General features: G+C 41.1%; 46 non-coding genes and 14 pseudogenes across 46 annotated transcripts; all 60 read right to left on the bottom strand.

The window, feature by feature from the left end:
* Positions 1 to 51: 51 nt before the first annotated feature.
* LOC135047090 (5S ribosomal RNA) lies at positions 52 to 170 on the bottom strand. The gene has a single exon (XR_010239162.1). It is a non-coding gene; the product is annotated as a 5S ribosomal RNA (ribosomal RNA).
* Positions 171 to 277: 107 nt separating this feature from the next.
* LOC135046512 (5S ribosomal RNA) lies at positions 278 to 396 on the bottom strand. Its single transcript, XR_010238825.1, has one exon. It is a non-coding gene; the product is annotated as a 5S ribosomal RNA (ribosomal RNA).
* A 107-nt stretch (positions 397 to 503) lies between these two features.
* LOC135047091 (5S ribosomal RNA) lies at positions 504 to 622 on the bottom strand. Its single transcript, XR_010239163.1, has one exon. It is a non-coding gene; the product is annotated as a 5S ribosomal RNA (ribosomal RNA).
* Positions 623 to 729: 107 nt separating this feature from the next.
* On the bottom strand, positions 730 to 848 carry LOC135047153 (5S ribosomal RNA). The gene has a single exon (XR_010239222.1). It is a non-coding gene; the product is annotated as a 5S ribosomal RNA (ribosomal RNA).
* A 107-nt stretch (positions 849 to 955) lies between these two features.
* LOC135047248 (5S ribosomal RNA) lies at positions 956 to 1,074 on the bottom strand. The gene has a single exon (XR_010239311.1). It is a non-coding gene; the product is annotated as a 5S ribosomal RNA (ribosomal RNA).
* Positions 1,075 to 1,181: 107 nt separating this feature from the next.
* On the bottom strand, positions 1,182 to 1,300 carry LOC135047043 (5S ribosomal RNA). The gene has a single exon (XR_010239116.1). It is a non-coding gene; the product is annotated as a 5S ribosomal RNA (ribosomal RNA).
* Positions 1,301 to 1,407: 107 nt separating this feature from the next.
* LOC135046524 (5S ribosomal RNA) lies at positions 1,408 to 1,526 on the bottom strand. Its single transcript, XR_010238837.1, has one exon. It is a non-coding gene; the product is annotated as a 5S ribosomal RNA (ribosomal RNA).
* Positions 1,527 to 1,633: 107 nt separating this feature from the next.
* Positions 1,634 to 1,752, bottom strand: LOC135046386 (5S ribosomal RNA). The gene has a single exon (XR_010238701.1). It is a non-coding gene; the product is annotated as a 5S ribosomal RNA (ribosomal RNA).
* A 107-nt stretch (positions 1,753 to 1,859) lies between these two features.
* On the bottom strand, positions 1,860 to 1,978 carry LOC135046378 (5S ribosomal RNA). The gene has a single exon (XR_010238693.1). It is a non-coding gene; the product is annotated as a 5S ribosomal RNA (ribosomal RNA).
* A 107-nt stretch (positions 1,979 to 2,085) lies between these two features.
* LOC135047049 (5S ribosomal RNA) lies at positions 2,086 to 2,204 on the bottom strand. Its single transcript, XR_010239122.1, has one exon. It is a non-coding gene; the product is annotated as a 5S ribosomal RNA (ribosomal RNA).
* Positions 2,205 to 2,311: 107 nt separating this feature from the next.
* On the bottom strand, positions 2,312 to 2,430 carry LOC135046460 (5S ribosomal RNA). Its single transcript, XR_010238775.1, has one exon. It is a non-coding gene; the product is annotated as a 5S ribosomal RNA (ribosomal RNA).
* A 107-nt stretch (positions 2,431 to 2,537) lies between these two features.
* On the bottom strand, positions 2,538 to 2,656 carry LOC135047206 (5S ribosomal RNA). The gene has a single exon (XR_010239273.1). It is a non-coding gene; the product is annotated as a 5S ribosomal RNA (ribosomal RNA).
* A 107-nt stretch (positions 2,657 to 2,763) lies between these two features.
* On the bottom strand, positions 2,764 to 2,882 carry LOC135047287 (5S ribosomal RNA). The gene has a single exon (XR_010239349.1). It is a non-coding gene; the product is annotated as a 5S ribosomal RNA (ribosomal RNA).
* A 107-nt stretch (positions 2,883 to 2,989) lies between these two features.
* On the bottom strand, positions 2,990 to 3,108 carry LOC135046472 (5S ribosomal RNA). Its single transcript, XR_010238786.1, has one exon. It is a non-coding gene; the product is annotated as a 5S ribosomal RNA (ribosomal RNA).
* Positions 3,109 to 3,215: 107 nt separating this feature from the next.
* LOC135046623 (5S ribosomal RNA) lies at positions 3,216 to 3,334 on the bottom strand (annotated as a pseudogene).
* Positions 3,335 to 3,441: 107 nt separating this feature from the next.
* Positions 3,442 to 3,560, bottom strand: LOC135046680 (5S ribosomal RNA; annotated as a pseudogene).
* A 107-nt stretch (positions 3,561 to 3,667) lies between these two features.
* LOC135046548 (5S ribosomal RNA) lies at positions 3,668 to 3,786 on the bottom strand. The gene has a single exon (XR_010238860.1). It is a non-coding gene; the product is annotated as a 5S ribosomal RNA (ribosomal RNA).
* A 107-nt stretch (positions 3,787 to 3,893) lies between these two features.
* Positions 3,894 to 4,012, bottom strand: LOC135046343 (5S ribosomal RNA). The gene has a single exon (XR_010238658.1). It is a non-coding gene; the product is annotated as a 5S ribosomal RNA (ribosomal RNA).
* Positions 4,013 to 4,119: 107 nt separating this feature from the next.
* Positions 4,120 to 4,238, bottom strand: LOC135047050 (5S ribosomal RNA). The gene has a single exon (XR_010239123.1). It is a non-coding gene; the product is annotated as a 5S ribosomal RNA (ribosomal RNA).
* A 107-nt stretch (positions 4,239 to 4,345) lies between these two features.
* LOC135046370 (5S ribosomal RNA) lies at positions 4,346 to 4,464 on the bottom strand. Its single transcript, XR_010238685.1, has one exon. It is a non-coding gene; the product is annotated as a 5S ribosomal RNA (ribosomal RNA).
* Positions 4,465 to 4,571: 107 nt separating this feature from the next.
* LOC135047023 (5S ribosomal RNA) lies at positions 4,572 to 4,690 on the bottom strand. The gene has a single exon (XR_010239096.1). It is a non-coding gene; the product is annotated as a 5S ribosomal RNA (ribosomal RNA).
* Positions 4,691 to 4,797: 107 nt separating this feature from the next.
* LOC135046807 (5S ribosomal RNA) lies at positions 4,798 to 4,916 on the bottom strand (annotated as a pseudogene).
* Positions 4,917 to 5,023: 107 nt separating this feature from the next.
* Positions 5,024 to 5,142, bottom strand: LOC135046464 (5S ribosomal RNA). The gene has a single exon (XR_010238779.1). It is a non-coding gene; the product is annotated as a 5S ribosomal RNA (ribosomal RNA).
* Positions 5,143 to 5,249: 107 nt separating this feature from the next.
* On the bottom strand, positions 5,250 to 5,368 carry LOC135046541 (5S ribosomal RNA). The gene has a single exon (XR_010238853.1). It is a non-coding gene; the product is annotated as a 5S ribosomal RNA (ribosomal RNA).
* Positions 5,369 to 5,475: 107 nt separating this feature from the next.
* On the bottom strand, positions 5,476 to 5,594 carry LOC135046550 (5S ribosomal RNA). Its single transcript, XR_010238862.1, has one exon. It is a non-coding gene; the product is annotated as a 5S ribosomal RNA (ribosomal RNA).
* Positions 5,595 to 5,701: 107 nt separating this feature from the next.
* On the bottom strand, positions 5,702 to 5,820 carry LOC135046886 (5S ribosomal RNA). The gene has a single exon (XR_010238962.1). It is a non-coding gene; the product is annotated as a 5S ribosomal RNA (ribosomal RNA).
* A 107-nt stretch (positions 5,821 to 5,927) lies between these two features.
* LOC135047096 (5S ribosomal RNA) lies at positions 5,928 to 6,046 on the bottom strand. The gene has a single exon (XR_010239168.1). It is a non-coding gene; the product is annotated as a 5S ribosomal RNA (ribosomal RNA).
* Positions 6,047 to 6,153: 107 nt separating this feature from the next.
* LOC135046655 (5S ribosomal RNA) lies at positions 6,154 to 6,271 on the bottom strand (annotated as a pseudogene).
* Positions 6,272 to 6,378: 107 nt separating this feature from the next.
* LOC135046484 (5S ribosomal RNA) lies at positions 6,379 to 6,497 on the bottom strand. The gene has a single exon (XR_010238798.1). It is a non-coding gene; the product is annotated as a 5S ribosomal RNA (ribosomal RNA).
* Positions 6,498 to 6,604: 107 nt separating this feature from the next.
* LOC135046581 (5S ribosomal RNA) lies at positions 6,605 to 6,723 on the bottom strand. Its single transcript, XR_010238892.1, has one exon. It is a non-coding gene; the product is annotated as a 5S ribosomal RNA (ribosomal RNA).
* A 107-nt stretch (positions 6,724 to 6,830) lies between these two features.
* Positions 6,831 to 6,949, bottom strand: LOC135046756 (5S ribosomal RNA; annotated as a pseudogene).
* A 107-nt stretch (positions 6,950 to 7,056) lies between these two features.
* On the bottom strand, positions 7,057 to 7,175 carry LOC135046380 (5S ribosomal RNA). Its single transcript, XR_010238695.1, has one exon. It is a non-coding gene; the product is annotated as a 5S ribosomal RNA (ribosomal RNA).
* A 107-nt stretch (positions 7,176 to 7,282) lies between these two features.
* On the bottom strand, positions 7,283 to 7,401 carry LOC135046606 (5S ribosomal RNA). The gene has a single exon (XR_010238897.1). It is a non-coding gene; the product is annotated as a 5S ribosomal RNA (ribosomal RNA).
* Positions 7,402 to 7,508: 107 nt separating this feature from the next.
* Positions 7,509 to 7,627, bottom strand: LOC135046327 (5S ribosomal RNA). Its single transcript, XR_010238642.1, has one exon. It is a non-coding gene; the product is annotated as a 5S ribosomal RNA (ribosomal RNA).
* A 107-nt stretch (positions 7,628 to 7,734) lies between these two features.
* Positions 7,735 to 7,853, bottom strand: LOC135047025 (5S ribosomal RNA). The gene has a single exon (XR_010239098.1). It is a non-coding gene; the product is annotated as a 5S ribosomal RNA (ribosomal RNA).
* A 107-nt stretch (positions 7,854 to 7,960) lies between these two features.
* Positions 7,961 to 8,079, bottom strand: LOC135046808 (5S ribosomal RNA; annotated as a pseudogene).
* A 107-nt stretch (positions 8,080 to 8,186) lies between these two features.
* LOC135046345 (5S ribosomal RNA) lies at positions 8,187 to 8,305 on the bottom strand. The gene has a single exon (XR_010238660.1). It is a non-coding gene; the product is annotated as a 5S ribosomal RNA (ribosomal RNA).
* A 107-nt stretch (positions 8,306 to 8,412) lies between these two features.
* LOC135046394 (5S ribosomal RNA) lies at positions 8,413 to 8,531 on the bottom strand. The gene has a single exon (XR_010238709.1). It is a non-coding gene; the product is annotated as a 5S ribosomal RNA (ribosomal RNA).
* Positions 8,532 to 8,638: 107 nt separating this feature from the next.
* On the bottom strand, positions 8,639 to 8,757 carry LOC135047112 (5S ribosomal RNA). The gene has a single exon (XR_010239183.1). It is a non-coding gene; the product is annotated as a 5S ribosomal RNA (ribosomal RNA).
* Positions 8,758 to 8,864: 107 nt separating this feature from the next.
* Positions 8,865 to 8,983, bottom strand: LOC135046465 (5S ribosomal RNA). Its single transcript, XR_010238780.1, has one exon. It is a non-coding gene; the product is annotated as a 5S ribosomal RNA (ribosomal RNA).
* Positions 8,984 to 9,090: 107 nt separating this feature from the next.
* Positions 9,091 to 9,209, bottom strand: LOC135046531 (5S ribosomal RNA). Its single transcript, XR_010238844.1, has one exon. It is a non-coding gene; the product is annotated as a 5S ribosomal RNA (ribosomal RNA).
* Positions 9,210 to 9,316: 107 nt separating this feature from the next.
* LOC135046820 (5S ribosomal RNA) lies at positions 9,317 to 9,435 on the bottom strand (annotated as a pseudogene).
* Positions 9,436 to 9,542: 107 nt separating this feature from the next.
* On the bottom strand, positions 9,543 to 9,661 carry LOC135046497 (5S ribosomal RNA). Its single transcript, XR_010238810.1, has one exon. It is a non-coding gene; the product is annotated as a 5S ribosomal RNA (ribosomal RNA).
* A 107-nt stretch (positions 9,662 to 9,768) lies between these two features.
* On the bottom strand, positions 9,769 to 9,887 carry LOC135046523 (5S ribosomal RNA). Its single transcript, XR_010238836.1, has one exon. It is a non-coding gene; the product is annotated as a 5S ribosomal RNA (ribosomal RNA).
* A 107-nt stretch (positions 9,888 to 9,994) lies between these two features.
* On the bottom strand, positions 9,995 to 10,113 carry LOC135046593 (5S ribosomal RNA; annotated as a pseudogene).
* A 107-nt stretch (positions 10,114 to 10,220) lies between these two features.
* Positions 10,221 to 10,339, bottom strand: LOC135047084 (5S ribosomal RNA). Its single transcript, XR_010239156.1, has one exon. It is a non-coding gene; the product is annotated as a 5S ribosomal RNA (ribosomal RNA).
* Positions 10,340 to 10,446: 107 nt separating this feature from the next.
* Positions 10,447 to 10,565, bottom strand: LOC135046508 (5S ribosomal RNA). The gene has a single exon (XR_010238821.1). It is a non-coding gene; the product is annotated as a 5S ribosomal RNA (ribosomal RNA).
* A 107-nt stretch (positions 10,566 to 10,672) lies between these two features.
* Positions 10,673 to 10,791, bottom strand: LOC135047258 (5S ribosomal RNA). The gene has a single exon (XR_010239321.1). It is a non-coding gene; the product is annotated as a 5S ribosomal RNA (ribosomal RNA).
* A 107-nt stretch (positions 10,792 to 10,898) lies between these two features.
* Positions 10,899 to 11,017, bottom strand: LOC135046927 (5S ribosomal RNA). The gene has a single exon (XR_010239002.1). It is a non-coding gene; the product is annotated as a 5S ribosomal RNA (ribosomal RNA).
* Positions 11,018 to 11,124: 107 nt separating this feature from the next.
* LOC135046435 (5S ribosomal RNA) lies at positions 11,125 to 11,243 on the bottom strand. Its single transcript, XR_010238750.1, has one exon. It is a non-coding gene; the product is annotated as a 5S ribosomal RNA (ribosomal RNA).
* A 107-nt stretch (positions 11,244 to 11,350) lies between these two features.
* LOC135046368 (5S ribosomal RNA) lies at positions 11,351 to 11,469 on the bottom strand. Its single transcript, XR_010238683.1, has one exon. It is a non-coding gene; the product is annotated as a 5S ribosomal RNA (ribosomal RNA).
* Positions 11,470 to 11,576: 107 nt separating this feature from the next.
* Positions 11,577 to 11,695, bottom strand: LOC135046678 (5S ribosomal RNA; annotated as a pseudogene).
* A 107-nt stretch (positions 11,696 to 11,802) lies between these two features.
* Positions 11,803 to 11,921, bottom strand: LOC135046706 (5S ribosomal RNA; annotated as a pseudogene).
* Positions 11,922 to 12,028: 107 nt separating this feature from the next.
* Positions 12,029 to 12,147, bottom strand: LOC135046826 (5S ribosomal RNA; annotated as a pseudogene).
* A 107-nt stretch (positions 12,148 to 12,254) lies between these two features.
* Positions 12,255 to 12,373, bottom strand: LOC135046396 (5S ribosomal RNA). The gene has a single exon (XR_010238711.1). It is a non-coding gene; the product is annotated as a 5S ribosomal RNA (ribosomal RNA).
* A 107-nt stretch (positions 12,374 to 12,480) lies between these two features.
* On the bottom strand, positions 12,481 to 12,599 carry LOC135046481 (5S ribosomal RNA). Its single transcript, XR_010238795.1, has one exon. It is a non-coding gene; the product is annotated as a 5S ribosomal RNA (ribosomal RNA).
* Positions 12,600 to 12,706: 107 nt separating this feature from the next.
* On the bottom strand, positions 12,707 to 12,825 carry LOC135047156 (5S ribosomal RNA). Its single transcript, XR_010239225.1, has one exon. It is a non-coding gene; the product is annotated as a 5S ribosomal RNA (ribosomal RNA).
* A 107-nt stretch (positions 12,826 to 12,932) lies between these two features.
* LOC135046747 (5S ribosomal RNA) lies at positions 12,933 to 13,051 on the bottom strand (annotated as a pseudogene).
* Positions 13,052 to 13,158: 107 nt separating this feature from the next.
* Positions 13,159 to 13,277, bottom strand: LOC135046632 (5S ribosomal RNA; annotated as a pseudogene).
* Positions 13,278 to 13,384: 107 nt separating this feature from the next.
* On the bottom strand, positions 13,385 to 13,503 carry LOC135046617 (5S ribosomal RNA; annotated as a pseudogene).
* Between the last annotated feature and the right edge of the window lie 82 nt (positions 13,504 to 13,585).

Raw genomic sequence — 13,585 nt, forward strand, 5'->3', positions numbered from 1 at the left:
ATACGTTTGAAAATGGAATGCATCAACAGAACGGTGTTGGCAGTATAAAAATATCTACAGCACCTTGTATTCCCAGGTGGTCTCCCATCCAAGTACTAACCAGGCCCAACACTGCTTATCTTCCAAGATCAGATGAGATTGGGCGTAGCCAGTGTGGTGTGGCTGTAGATGAGCTTTGTGGTTTCTGTTAGAACTTTTCTACTTCTAACTACTGGTTCATAAATAAATACGTTTGAAAATGGAATGCATCAACAGAACGGTGTTGGCAGTATAAAAATATCTACAGCACCTTGTATTCCCAGGTGGTTTCCCATCCAAATACTAACCAGGCCCAACACTGCTTAGCTTCCAAGATCAGATGAGATTGGGCGTATCCAGTGTGGTGTTGCTGTAGATGAACTTTCTGGTTTCTGTTAGAACTTTTCTACTTCTAACTACTGGTTCAAAAATGAATATGTTTTAAAATGGAATGCATCAACAGAACGGTGTTGGCAGTATAAAAATATCTACAGCACCTTGTATTCCCAGGTGGTCTCCCATCCAAGTACTAACCAGGCCCAACACTGCTTATCTTCCAAGATCAGATGAGATTGGGCGTAGCCAGTGTGGTGTGGCTGTAGATGAGCTTTGTGGTTTCTGTTAGAACTTTTCTACTTCTAACTACTGGTTCATAAATAAATACGTTTGAAAATGGAATGCATCAACAGAACGGTGTTGGCAGTATAAAAATATCTACAGCACCTTGTATTCCCAGGTGGTCTCCCATCCAAGTACTAACCAGGCCCAACACTGCTTAGCTTCCAAGATCAGATGAGATTGGGCATATCCAGTGTGGTGTGGCTGTAAATGAACTTTGTGGTTTCTGTTAGAACTTTTCTACTTCTAACTACTGGTTCATAAATGAATACGTTTGAAAATGGAATGCATCAACAGAACGGTGTTGGCAGTATAAAAATATCTACAGCACTTTGTATTCCCAGGTGGTCTCCCATCCAAGTACTAACCAGGCCCAACACTGCTTAGCTTCCAAGATCAGATGAGATTGGGCGTATCCAGTGTGGTGTGGCTGTAGATGAACTTTGTGGTTTCTGTTAGAACTTTTCTACTTCTAACTACTGGTTCATAAATGAATACGTTTGAAAATGGAATGCATCAACAGAACGGTGTTGGCAGTATAAAAATATCTACAGCACCTTGTATTCCCAAGTGGTCTCCCATCCAAGTACTAACCAGGCCCAACACTGCTTAGCTTCCAAGATCAGATGAGATTGGGCGTATCCAGTGTGGTGTGGCTATAGATGAGCTTTGTGGTTTCTGTTAGAACTTTTCTACTTCTAACTACTGGTTCATAAATGAATACGTTTGAAAAAGGAATGCATCAACAGAACGGTGTTGGCAGTATAAAAATATCTACAGCACCTTGTATTCCTAGGTGGTCTCCCATCCAAGTACTAACCAGGCCCAACACTGCTTAGCTTCCAAGATCAGATGAGATTGGGCGTATCCAGTGTGATGTTGCTGTAGATTAACTTTCTGGTTTCTGTTAGAACTTTTCTACTTCTAACTACTGGTTCATAAATGAATACATTTGAAAATGGAATGCATCAACAGAACGGTGTTGGCAGTATAAAAATATCTACAGCACCTTGTATTCCCAGGTGGTCTCCCATCCAAGTACTAACCAGGCCCAGCACTGCTTAGCTTCCAAGATCAGATGAAATTGGGCGTATCCAGTGTGGTGTTGCTGTAGATTAACTTTCTGGTTTCTGTTAGAACTTTTCTACTTCTAACTACTGGTTCATAAATGAATACGTTTTAAAATGGAATGCATCAACAGAACGGTGTTGGCAGTATAAAATTATCTACAGCACCTTGTATTCCCAGGTGGTCTCCCATCCAAGTACTAACCAGGCCCAACACTGCTTTGCTTCCAAGATCAGATGAGATTGGGCATTTCCAGTGTGGTGTGGCTGTAGAAGAGCTTTATGGTTTCTGTTAGTACTTTTCTACTTCTAACTACTGGTTCATAAATGAATATGTTTGAAAATGGAATGCATCAACAGAACGGTGTTGGTAGTATAAAAATATTTACAGCACCTTGTTTTCCCAGGTGGTCTCCCATCCAAGTACTAACCAGGCCCAACACTGCTTAACTTCCAAGATCAGATGAGATTGGGCGTATCCAGTGTGGTGTGGCTGTAGATGAGCTTTGTGGTTTCTGTTAGAACTTTTCTACTTCTAACTACTGGTTCATAAATGAATACGTTTGAAAATGGAATGCATCAACAGAACGGTGTTGGTAGTATAAAAATATCTACAGCACCTTGTATTCCCAGGTGGTCTCCCATCCAAGTACTAACCAGGCCCAACACTGCTTAGCTTCCAAGATCAGATGAGATTGGGCGTATCCAGTGTGGTGTGGCTGTAGATGAGCTTTGTGGTTTCTGTTAGAACTTTTCTACTTCTAACTACTGGTTCATAAATGAATACGTTTGAAAATGGAATGCATCAACAGAACGGTGTTGGCAGTATAAAAATATCTACAGCACCTTGTATTCCCAGGTGGTCTCCCATCCAAGTACTAACCAGGCCTAACACTGCTTAGCTTCCAAGATCAGATGAGATTGGGCGTATCCAGTGTGGTGTGGCTGTAGATGAGCTTTGTGGTTTCTGTTAGAACTTTTCTACTTCTAACTACTGGTTTATAAATGAATACGTTTGAAAATGGAATGCATCAACAGAACGGTGTTGGCAGTATAAAAATATCTACAGCACCTTGTATTCCCAGGTGGTCTCCCATCCAAGTACTAACCAGGCCCAACACTGCTTAGCTTCCAAGATCAGATGAGATTGGGCGTATCCAGTGTAGTGTTGCTGTAGATGAACTTTCAGGTTTCTGTTAGAACTTTTCTACTTCTAACTACTGGTTCATAAATGAATACGTTTTAAAATGGAATGCATCAACAGAACGGTGTTGGCAGTATAAAAATATCTACAGCACCTTGTATTCCCAGGTGGTCTCCCATCCAAGTACTAACCAGGCCCAACACTGCTTAGCTTCCAAGATCAGATGAGATTGGGCGTATCCAGTGTGGTGTGGCTGTAGATGAGCTTTGTGGTTTCTGTTTGAACGTTTCTATTTCTAACTACTAGTTCATAAATGAATACATTTGAAAATTGAACTCATCAACAGAACGGTGTTGGCAGTATAAAAATATCTACAGCACCTTGTATTCCCAGGTGGTCTCCCATCCAAGTACTAACCAGGCCCAACACTGCTTATCTTCCAAGATCAGATGATATTAGGCGTATCCAGTGTGGTGTGGCTGTAGATGAGCTTTGTGGTTTCTGTTAGAACTTTTCTACTTCTAACTACTGGTTCATAAATGAATACGTTTGAAAATGGAATGCATCAACAGAACGGTGTTGGCAGTATAAAAATATCTACAGCACCTTGTATACCCAGGTGGTCTCCCATCAAAGTACTAACCAGGCCCAAAACTGCTTAGCTTCCAAGATCAGATGAGATTGGGCATATCCAGTGTGGTGTGGCTGTAGATGAACTTTGTGGTTTCTGTTAGAACTTTTCTACTTCTAACTACTGGTTCATAAATGAATACGTTTTAAAATGGAATGCATCAACAGAACGGTGTTGGCAGTATAAAATTATCTACAGCACCTTGTATTCCCAGGTGCACTCCCATCCAAGTACTAACCAGGCCCAACACTGCTTAGCTTCCAAGATCAGATGAGATTGGGCGTATCCAGTGTGGTGTGGCTGTAGATGAGCTTTATAGTTTCTGTTAGAACTTTTCTACTTCTAACTACTGGTTCATAAATGAATACGTTTGAAAATGGAATGCATCAACAGAACGGTGTTGGCAGTATAAAAATGTCTACAGCACCTTGTATTCCCAGGTGGTCTCCCATCCAAGTACTAACCAGGCCCAACACTGCTTAGCTTCCAAGATCAGATGAGATTGGGCGTATCCAGTGTGGTGTGGCTGAAGATGAGCTTTGTGGTTTCTGTTAGAACTTTTCTACTTCTAACTACTGGTTCATAAATGAATACGTTTGAAAATGGAATGCATCAACAGAACGGTGTTGGCAGTATAAAAATATCTACAGTACCTTGTATTCCCAGGAGGTCTCCCATCCAAGTACTAACCAGGCCCAACACTGCTTAGCTTCCAAGATCAGATGAGATTGGGCGTATCCAGTGTGGTGTGGCTGTAGATGAACTTTGTGGTTTCTCTTAGAACTTTTCTTCTTCTAACTACTGGTTCATAAATGAATACGTTTGAAAATGGAATGCATCAACAGAACGGTGTTAGCAGTATAAAAATATCTACAGCACCTTGTATTCCCAAGTTGTCTCCCATCCAAGTACTAACCAGGCCCAACACTGCTTAGCTTCCAAGATCAGATGAGATTGGGTGTATCCAGTGTGGTGTGGCTGTAGATGAGCTTTGTGGTTTCTGTTAGAACTTTTCTACTTCTAACTACTGGTTCATAAATGAATACATTTGAAAATGGAATGCATAAACAGAACGGTGTTGGCAGTATAAAAATATCTACAGCACCTTGTATTCCCAGGTGGTCTCCCATCCAAGTACTAACCAGGCCCAACACTGCTTAGCTTCCAAGATCAGATGAGATTGGGCGTATCCAGTGTGGTGTTGCTGTAGATGAACTTTCTGGTTTATGTTAGAACTTTTCTACTTCTAACTACTGGTTCATAAATGAATACGTTTTAAAATGGAATGCATCAACAGAACGGTGTTGGCAGTATAAAAATATCTACAGCACCTTGTATTCCCAGGTGGTCTCGCATCCAAGAACTAACCAGGCCCAACACTGCTTAGCTTCCAAGATCAGATTAGATTGGGCATATCCAGTGTGGTGTGGCTGTAGATGAGGTTTGTGGTTTCTGTTAGAACTTTTCTACTTCTAACTACTGGTTCATAAATGAATACGTTTGAAAATGGAATGCATCAACAGAACGGTGTTGGCAGTATAAAAATATCTACAGCACCTTGTATTCCCAGGTGGTCTCCCATCCAAGTACTAACCAGGCCCAACACTGCTTTGCTTCCAAGATCAGATGAGATTGGGCATATCCAGTGTGGTGTGGCTGTAGAAGAGCTTTATGGTTTCTGTTAGTACTTTTCTACTTCTAACAACTGGTTCATAAATGAATACGTTTGAAAATGGAATGCATCAACAGAACGGTGTTGGTAATATGAAAATATTTACAGCACCTTGTATTCCCAGGTGGTCTCCCATCCAAGTACTAACCAGGCCCAACACTGCTTAGCTTCCAAAATCAGATGAGATTGGGCGTATACAGTGTGGTGTGGCTGTAGATGAGCTTTATGGTTTCTGTTAGAACTTTTCTACTTCTAACTACTGGTTCATAAATGAATACGTTTGAAAATGGAATGCATCAACAGAACGGTGTTGGTAGTATAAAAATATCTATAGCACCTTGTATTCCCAGGTGGTCTCCCATCCAAGTACTAACCAGGCCCAACACTGCTTAGTTTCCAAGATCAGATGAGATTGGGCGTATCCAGTGTGGTGTGGCTGTAGATGAGCTTCGTGGTTTCTGTTAGAACTTTTCTACTTCTAACTACTGGTTCATAAATGAATACGTTTGAAAATATAATGCATCAACAGAACGGTGTTGGCAGTATAAAAAAATCTACAGCACCTTGTATTCCCAGGTGGTCTCCCATCCAAGTACTAACCAGGCCCAACACTGCTTAGCTTCCAAGATCAGATGAGATTGGGCGTATCCAGTGTGGTGTGGCTGTAGATGAACTTTGTGGTTTCTGTTAGAACTTTTCTACTTCTAACTACTGGTTCATAAATGAATACGTTTGAAAATGGAATGCATCAACAGAACGGTGTTGGCAGTATAAAAATATCTACAGCACCTTGTATTCCCAGGTGGTCTCCCACCCAAGTACTAACCAGGCCCAACACTGCTTATCTTCCAAGATCAGATGAGATTGGGCGTAACCAGTGTGGTGTGGCTGTAGATGAGCTTTGTGGTTTCTGTTAGAACTTTTCTACTTCTAACTACTGGTTCATAAATGAATATGTTTGAAAATGGAATGCATCAACAGAACGGTGTTGGCAGTATAAAAATATCTACAGCACCTGTATTCCCAGGTGGTCTCCCATCCAAGTACTAACCAGGCACAACACTGCTTAGCTTCCAAAATCAGATGAGATTGGGCATATCCAGTGTGATGTTGCTGTAGATTAACTTTCTGGTTTCTGTTAGAACTTTTCTACTTCTAACTACTGGTTCATAAAGGAATATGTTTTAAAATGGAATGCATCAACAGAACGGTGTTGGCAGTATAAAAATATCTACAGCACCTTGTATTCCCAGGTGGTCTCCCATCCAAGTACTAACCAGGCCCAACACTGCTTAGCTTCCAAGATCAGATGAGATTGGGCGTATCCAGTGTGGTGTGGCTGTAGATGAGTTTTAAGGTTTCTGTTAGAACTTTTCTACTTCTAACTACTGGTTCATAAATGAATACGTTTGAAAATGGAATGCTTCAACAGAACGGTGTTGGTAGTATAAAAATATCTACAGCACCTTGTATTCCCAGGTGGTCTCCCATCCAAGTACTAACCATGCCCAACACTGCTTAGTTTCCAAGATCAGATGAGATTGGGCGTATCCAGTGTGGTGTGGCTGTAGATGAGCTTTGTGGTTTCTGTTAGAACTTTTCTACTTCTAACTACTGGTTCATAAATGAATACGTTTGAAAATGGAATGCATCAACAGAACGGTGTTGGCAGTTTAAAAATATCTACAGCACCTTGTATTCCCAGGTGGTCTAACATCCAATTACTATCCAGGCCCAACACTGCTTAGCTTCCAAGATCAGATGAGATTGGGCGTATCCAGTGTGGTGTGGCTGTAGATGAGCTTTGTGGTTTCTGTTAGAAATTTTCTTCTTCTAACTACTGGTTCATAAATGAATACGTTTGAAAATGGAATGCATCAACAGAACGGTGTTGGCAGTATGAAAATATCTACAGCACCTTGTTTTCCCAGGTGGTCTCCCATCCAAGTACTAACCAGGCCTAACACTGCTTAGCTTCCAAGATCAGACGAGATTGGGCGTATCCAGTGTGGTGTGGCTGTAGATGAGCTTTGTGGTTTCTGTTAGAACTTTTCTACTTCTAACTACTGGTTCATAAATGAATACGTTTGAAAATGGAATGCATCAACAGAACGGTGTTAGCAGTATAAAAATATCTACAGCACCTTGTATTCCCAAGTGGTCTCCCATCCAAGTACTAACCAGGCCCAACACTGCTTAGCTTCCAAGATCAGATGAGATTGGGTGTATCCAGTGTGGTGTGGCTGTAGATGAGCTTTGTGGTTTCTGTTAGAACTTTTCTACTTCTAACTACTGGTTCATAAATGAATACATTTGAAAATTGAATGCATAAACAGAACGGTGTTGGCAGTATAAAAATATCTACAGCACCTTGTATTCCCAGGTGGTCTCCCATCCAAGTACTAACCAGGCCCAACACTGCTTAGCTTCCAAGATCAGATGAGATTGGGCGTATCCAGTGTGATGTTGCTGTAGATTAACTTTCTGGTTTCTGTTAGAACTTTTCTACTTCTAACTACTGGTTCATAAATGAATATGTTTTAAAATGGAATGCATCAACAGAACGGTGTTGGCAGTATAAAAATATCTACAGCACCTTGTATTCCCAGGTGGTCTCCCATCCAAGTACTAACCAGGCCCAACACTGCTTAGCTTCCAAGATCAGATGAGATTGGGCGTATCCAGTGTGGTGTTGCTGTAGATGAACTTTCTGGTTTATGTTAGAACTTTTCTACTTCTAACTACTGGTTCATAAATGAATACGTTTTAAAATGGAATGCATCAACAGAACGGTGTTGGCAGTATAAAAATATCTACAGCACCTTGTATTCCCAGGTGGTCTCGCATCCAAGAACTAACCAGGCCCAACACTGCTTAGCTTCCAAGATCAGATTAGATTGGGCATATCCAGTGTGGTGTGGCTGTAGATGAGGTTTGTGGTTTCTGTTAGAACTTTTCTACTTCTAACTACTGGTTCATAAATGAATACGTTTGAAAATGGAATGCATCAACAGAACGGTGTTGGCAGTATAAAATTATCTACAGCACCTTGTATTCCCAGGTGGTCTCCCATCCAAGTACTAACCAGGCCAAACACTGCTTAGCTTCCAAGATCAGATGAGATTGGGCGTATCCAGTGTGGTGTGGCTGTAGATGAGCTTTATGGTTTCTGTTAGAACTTTTCTACTTCTAACTACTGGTTCATAAATGAATACGTTTGAAAATGGAATGCATCAACAGAACGGTGTTGGTAGTATAAAAATATCTACAGCACCTTGTATTCCCAGGTGGTCTCCCATCCAAGAACTTTCCAGGCCCAACACTGCTTAGCTTCCAAGATCAGATGAGATTGGGCGTATCCAGTGTGGTGTGGCTGTAGATGAGCTTTGTGGTTTCTGTTAGAACTTTTCTACTTCTAACTACTGGTTCATAAATGAATACATTTGAAAATGGAATGCATCAACAGAACGGTGTTGGCAGTATAAAAATATCTACAGCACCTTGTATTCCCAGGTGGTCTCCCATCCAAGTACTAACCAGGCCCAGCACTGCTTAGCTTCCAAGATCAGATGAGATTGGGCGTATCCAGTGTGGTGTTGCTGTAGATTAACTTTCTGGTTTCTGTTAGAACTTTTCTACTTCTAACTACTGGTTCATAAATGAATACGTTTTAAAATGGAATGCATCAACAGAACGGTGTTGGCAGTATAAAATTATCTACAGCACCTTGTATTCCCAGGTGGTCTCCCATCCAAGTACTAACCAGGCCCAACACTGCTTTGCTTCCAAGATCAGATGAGATTGGGCATATCCAGTGTGGTGTGGCTGTAGAAGAGCTTTATGGTTTCTGTTAGTACTTTTCTACTTCTAACTACTGGTTCATAAATGAATACGTTTGAAAATGGAATGCATCAACAGAACGGTGTTGGTAGTATAAAAATATTTACAGCACCTTGTATTCCCAGGTGGTTTCCCATCCAAGTACTAACCAGGCCCAACACTGCTTAGCTTCCAAGATCAGATGAGATTGGGCGTATCCAGTGTGGTGTTGCTGTAGATGAACTTTCTGGTTTATGTTAGAACTTTTCTACTTCTAACTACTGGTTCATAAATGAATACGTTTTAAAATGGAATGCATCAACAGAACGGTGTTTGCAGTATAAAAATATCTACAGCACCTTGTATTCCCAGGTGGTCTCGCATCCAAGAACTAACCAGGCCCAACACTGCTTAGCTTCCAAGATCAGATTAGATTGGGCATATCCAGTGTGGTGTAGCTGTAGATGAGGTTTGTGGTTTCTGTTAGAACTTTTCTACTTCTAACTACTGGTTCATAAATGAATACGTTTGAAAATGGAATGCATCAACAGAACGGTGTTGGCAGTATAAAAATATCTACAGCACCTTGTATTCCCAGGTGGTCTCCCATCCAAGTACTAACCAGGCCCAACACTGCTTAGCTTCCAAGATCAGATGAGATTGGGCGTATCCAGTGTGGTGTGGCTGTAGATGAGCTTTGTGGTTTTTGTTTGAACTTTTCTACTTCTAACTACTGGTTCATAAATGAATACATTTGAAAATGGAATGCATCAACAGAACGGTGTTGGCAGTATAAAAATATCTACAGCACCTTGTATTCCCAGGTGGTCTCCCATCCATGTACTAACCAGGCCCAACACTGCTTAGCTTCCAAGATCAGATGAGATTGGGCGTATCCTGTGTGGTGTGGCTGTAGATGAGCTTTATAGTTTCTGTTAGAACTTTTCTACTTCTAACTACTGGTTCATAAATGAATACGTTTGAAAATGGAATGCATCAACTGAACGGTGTTGGCAGTATAAAAATATCTACAGCACCTTGTATTCCCAGGTGGTCTCCCATCCAAGTACTAACCAGGCCCAACACTGCTTTGTTTCCAAGATCAGATGAGATTGGGCGTATCCAGTGTGGTGTTGCTGTAGATGAACTTTCTGGTTTCTGTTAGAACTTTTCTACTTCTAACTACTGGTTCATAAATGAATACGTTTTAAAATGGAATGCATCAACAGAACGGTGTTGGCAGTATAAAAATATCTACAGCACCTTGTATTCCCAGGTGGTCTCCCATCCAAGTACTAACCAGGCCCAACACTGCTTAGCTTCCAAGATCAGATGAGATTGGGCGTATCCAGTGTGGTGTGGCTGTAGGTGAGCTTTGTGGTTTCTGTTAGAACTTTTCTACTTCTAACTACTGGTTCATAAATGAATACGTTTGAAAATGGAATGCATCAACAGAACGGTGTTGGCAGTATAAAAATATCTACAGCACCTTGTATTCCCAGGTGGTCTCCCATCCAAGTACTAACCAGGCCCAACACTGCTTAGCTTCCAAGATCAGATGAGATTGGGCGTATCCAGTGTGGTGTGGCTGTAGATGAGCTTTGTGGTTTCTGTTTGAACTTTTCTATTTCTAACTACTAGTTCATAAATGAATACGTTTGAAAATGGAATGCATCAACAGAACGGTGTTGGCAGTATAAAAATATCTACAGCACCTTGTATTCCCAGGTGGTCTCCCATCCAAGTACTAACCAGGCCCAACACTGCTTAACTTCCAAGATCAGATGAGATTGGGCGTATCCAGTGTGGTGTGGCTGTTTATGAGCTTTATGGTTTCTGTTTGAACTTTTCTACTTCTAACTACTGGTTCATAAATGAATTCGTTTGAAAATGGAATGCATCAACAGAACGGTGTTGGCAGTATAGAAATATCTACAGCACCTTGTATTCCCAGGTGGTCTCCCATCCAAGTACTAACCAGGCCCAACACTGCTTATCTTCCAAGATCAGATGAGATTGGGCGTATCCAGTGTGGTGTGGCTGTAGATGAGCTTTGTGGTTTCTGTTAGAACTTTTCTACTTCTAACTACTGGTTCATAAATGAATATGTTTGAAAATGGAATGCATCAACAGAACGGTGTTGGCAGTATAAAAATATCTACAGCACCTTGTATACCCAGGTGGTCTCCCATCCAAGTACTAACCAGGCCCAACACTGCTTAGCTTCCAAGATCAGATGAGATTGGGCATGTCCAGTGTGGTGTGGCTGTAGATGAACTTTGTGGATTCTGTTAGAACTTTTCTACTTCTAACTACTGGTTCATAAATGAATACGTTTTAAAATGGAATGCATCAACAGAACGGTGTTGGCAGTATAAAATTATCTACAGCACCTTGTATTCCCAGGTGGACTCCCATCCAAGTACTAACCAGACCCAACACTGCTTAGCTTCCAAGATCAGATGAGATTGGGCGTATCCAGTGTGGTGTGGCTGTAGATGAGCTTTGTCGGTTCTGTTTGAACTTTTCTACTTCTAACTACTAGTTCATAAATGAATACATTTGAAAATTGAATGCATCAACAGAACGGTGTTGACAGTATAAAAATATCTACAGCACCTTGTATTCCCAGGTGGTCTCCCATCCAAGTACTAACCAGGGCCAACACTGCTTAGCTTCCAAGATCAGATGAGATTGGGCATCTCCAGTTTGGTGTGGCTGTAGATGAGCTTTGTGGTTTCTGTTAGAACTTTTCTACTTCTAACTACTGGTTCATAAATGAATAAGTTTTAAAATGGAATGCATCAACAGAACGGTGTTGGCAGTATAAAAATATCTACAGCACCTTGTATTCCCAGGTGGTCTCCCATCCAAGAACTAACCAGACCCAACACTGCTTAGCTTCCAAGATCAGATGAGATTGGGCATATCCAGTGTAGTGTGGCTGTAGATGAGCTTTGTGGTTTCTGTTAGAACTTTTCTACTTCTAACTACTGGTTCATAAATGAATACGTTTGAAAATGGAATGCATCAACAGAACGGTGTTGGCAGTATAGAAATATCTAAAGCACCTTGTATTCCCAGGTGGTCTTCCATCCAAGTACTAACCAGTCCCAACACTGCTTATCTTCCAAGATCAGATGAGATTGGGCGTATCCAGTCTGGTGTGGCTGTAGATGAGCTTTGTGGTTTCTGTTAGAACTTTTCTACTTCTAACTACTGGTTCATAAATGAATACGTTTGAAAATGGAATGCATCAACAGAACGGTGTTGGCAGTATAAAAATATCTACAGCACCTTGTATACCCAGGTGGTCTCCCATCCAAGTACTAACCAGGCCCAACACTGCTTAGCTTCCAAGATCAGATGAGATTGGGCATATCCAGTGTGGTGTGGCTGTAGATGAACTTTGTGGATTCTGTTAGAACTTTTCTACTTCTAACTACTGGTTCATAAATGAATACGTTTTAAAATGGAATGCATCAACAGAACGGTGTTGGCAGTATAAAATTATCTACAGCACCTTGTATTTTCAGGTGGACTCCCATCCAAGTACTAACCAGGCCCAACACTGCTTAGCTTCCAAGATCAGATGAGATTGGGCGTATCCAGTGTGGTGTGGCTGTAGATGAGCTTTGTGGTTTCTGTTAGAACTTTTCTACTTCTAACTACTGGTTCATAAATGAATACGTTTTAAAATGGAATGCATCAACAGAACGGTGTTGGCAGTATAAAAATATCTACAGCACCTTGTATTCCCAGGTGGTCTCCCATCCAAGTACTAACCAGGCCCAGCACTGCTTAACTTCCAAGATCAGATGAGATTGGGCATATCCAGTGTGGTGTGGCTGTAGAAGAGCTTTATGGTTTCTGTTAGTACTTTTCTACTTCTAACTACTGGTTCATAAATGAATACGTTTGAAAATGGAATGCATCAACAGAACGGTGTTGGTAGTATAAAAATATTTACAGCACCTTGTATTCCCAGGTGATCTCCCATCCAAGTACTAACCAGGCCCAACACTGCTTAGCTTCTAAGATCAGATGAGATTGGGCGTATCCAGTGTGGTGTGGCTGAAGATTAACTTTGTGGTTTCTGTTAGAACTTTTCTACTTCTAACTACTGGTTCATAAATGAATACGTTTTAAAATGGAATGCATCAACAGAACGGTGTTGGCAGTATAAAATTATCTACAGCACCTTGTATTCCCAGGTGGTCTCCCATCCAAGTACTAACCAGGCCCAACACTGCTTTGCTTCCAAGATCAGATGAGATTGGGCATATCCAGTGTGGTGTGGCTCTAGAAGAACTTTATGGTTTCTGTTAGTACTTTTCTACTTCTAACTACTGGTTCATAAATGAATACGTTTGAAAATGGAATGCATCAACAGAACGGTGTTGGTAGTATAAAAATATTTACAGCACCTTGTATTCCCAGGTGGTCTCCCATCCAAGTACTAACCAGGCCCAACACTGCTTAGCTTCCAAGATCAGATGAGATTGGGCGTATCCAGCGTGGTGTGTCTGTAGATGAGCTTTATGGTTTCTGTTAGAACTTTTCTACTTCTAACTACTGGTTCATAAATGAATACGTTTGAAAATGGAATGCATCAA

The sequence above is a fragment of the Pseudophryne corroboree genome, unplaced genomic scaffold, assembly GCF_028390025.1.
Source record: "Pseudophryne corroboree isolate aPseCor3 unplaced genomic scaffold, aPseCor3.hap2 scaffold_925, whole genome shotgun sequence".
Lineage (NCBI taxonomy): Eukaryota > Metazoa > Chordata > Amphibia > Anura > Myobatrachidae > Pseudophryne > Pseudophryne corroboree.